The 2,020-nt window shown below is 36.5% G+C and overlaps 1 pseudogene; it reads right to left on the reverse strand.

The window, feature by feature from the left end:
• Positions 1–643: 643 nt before the first annotated feature.
• On the reverse strand, positions 644–1,982 carry LOC142833002 (vomeronasal type-1 receptor 4-like; annotated as a pseudogene).
• Between the last annotated feature and the right edge of the window lie 38 nt (positions 1,983–2,020).

Here is a 2,020-nt window from a genome sequence, read left to right on the forward strand (position 1 = left end):
ATTATTGTGGGACAGAAAGTGAATTCAGTGCCAATCCCTGTGAAGCTAGTCATCAGAAGTGCTTTTCATAAAAGACTTCTTGGGGAGGCTCAACACAGAAAAAGAGGAAACACACCTCAGAAAAAATTAATATTACCAGTGAATTCTGCAAAGTTTGGAAAAAGAACAAGAATACCTTGGGGCTACTAAAAGGGCTTGTTTACAGTGCTTTGGATCTTGAGTTGATCTGTGACTCACTAATATGACAATTAAAAATGATATTATACAAGAGACTTTTATTCAGGTACAGGACTACAACTGAAAGACTTTCCAAGATGTAGCCTAGAACCATGTCAGTCTAAAAAAAAAAGGTTGCATTTTGGATTTTGTAATTGTCTTTTTTAGTATAGTAACAAAAGTTTATCTTGTAATAAGTGCAGAGGTGGTTTAATTTTTTAACAAGACCAGACAGTTTTTTATAATAGTTATCAATATGCAGCTCATATACAGCAACACACTGTAGTGACTCAACTGTAATATAATGTGAATTAGTTTTCAAAGTTATTTCAAGTAGCGCCACTAATACAAAACCCAAAGGGAGAAAAATAAAAGCACTTCAATTTATTTACAGTTTCCCATACCTGCCACAGCAAGAAAAGCTAAGATCAAATTGATGTCGTATAAAAGCAATTTATAAATATACAAACAGTTATCTAATTTCTGAAATTCAAAATTTTTGTGTTCTTTGATCGCTTGTAACTTTTACATTTTATGTCAAGTCTCTTAGTACTATTTCTTAATGGATAGTAAAAACAATATCAGTAACTATGTGCTCACATGCTCCTTCATACATTCATGCATGCAAAAGCATGCATGTACATTTAAAATAAAATTGTTGTTATACAAAGCTGTATTTCTTTATAATAAAATATTATGTGGTGATTACAGTTCTCTGAGCATGATGCAAAACATGAGAATTCTGCAAGTGTTGTAGACAGGCTGATCTTTAATTTAGGATAATTTTTAATACTTTTTCCAAGGAAAACAAAGCCGTAATGCACTGGAATAATGTCTCATAAGCAAATAGGGGCTGACAGAAGCAAAACACATTGAAAATATTGCATGAGTGCTCACCAGATACCAGCTGAGTTTAACCACAAAATTTAAACAAATGGTAAAAAGCATGGAGAGTGTATAAAAGACAACAAAGGTGCTCACCAGGAGAAGAATGGTTTGTGTTGCTCTCAACTCAGGGCTAGATCTAGGGGAGATAATGGTCCTAGGCATATGTTGCATCCTCTTCTTGTGCCTGTGCAAGATGAGAACGATGGAGCCACTGGAGCATAGCATCACTATCATGCACACAGCACCAGGAATTATCACATATACTACATGTAGTATTTCATTAGTTTTGTCAAAAGGAACAGAAGAACAGTAACCCAAGTCTTTGAGACTTGTGGTGTTTTTGTTGCACAGTTTTGCAGACATATGCTTAAGCGAAACAATGCTAAAAAGAAGAGACAAGATCCATGTCACATACATGGAATAGCTGATGTACTTGGGAGCTTTCTTTTTAAATCCTCTTGAAACAGCATCCTCAGGGCTGATAGTGATGAACTGGAAGACACTCAATAAACTCATGCTGCCAAACGACACACTTCTACCCACTCTGTGAAGGTAGGAAAGCAGCTTGCACTCAAAATCATTGAAGAAACATTTCAACCCAAAAGCTGCCATTGTTTGTGGGACACCTTTACACAGGAGAGTTAAGAAGTTTGCCACAATCAAGTGCATCAGAATCCAGTCCATGCACTTTAATCTGTATGCCTTGAAGTAAAGCAAGGCATAATTGTAGAGGAAAAACAAATTGCCTAAAACTCCAACCACAGTCTTTGATAACAAAATTGTCCCTATAGCCACATCACCAATTGCCACTGGATAAGTCCCCATGCCTGAGCCTGAGGAAACAACAAGGGGAGATAGGCATAGGTTGCCTGCACCATGTTTCCAAAACCCGACATTTGATATCCAACTTACTGCC

This window comes from Microtus pennsylvanicus, chromosome 1 (genome assembly GCF_037038515.1).
Source record: "Microtus pennsylvanicus isolate mMicPen1 chromosome 1, mMicPen1.hap1, whole genome shotgun sequence".
Lineage (NCBI taxonomy): Eukaryota > Metazoa > Chordata > Mammalia > Rodentia > Cricetidae > Microtus > Microtus pennsylvanicus.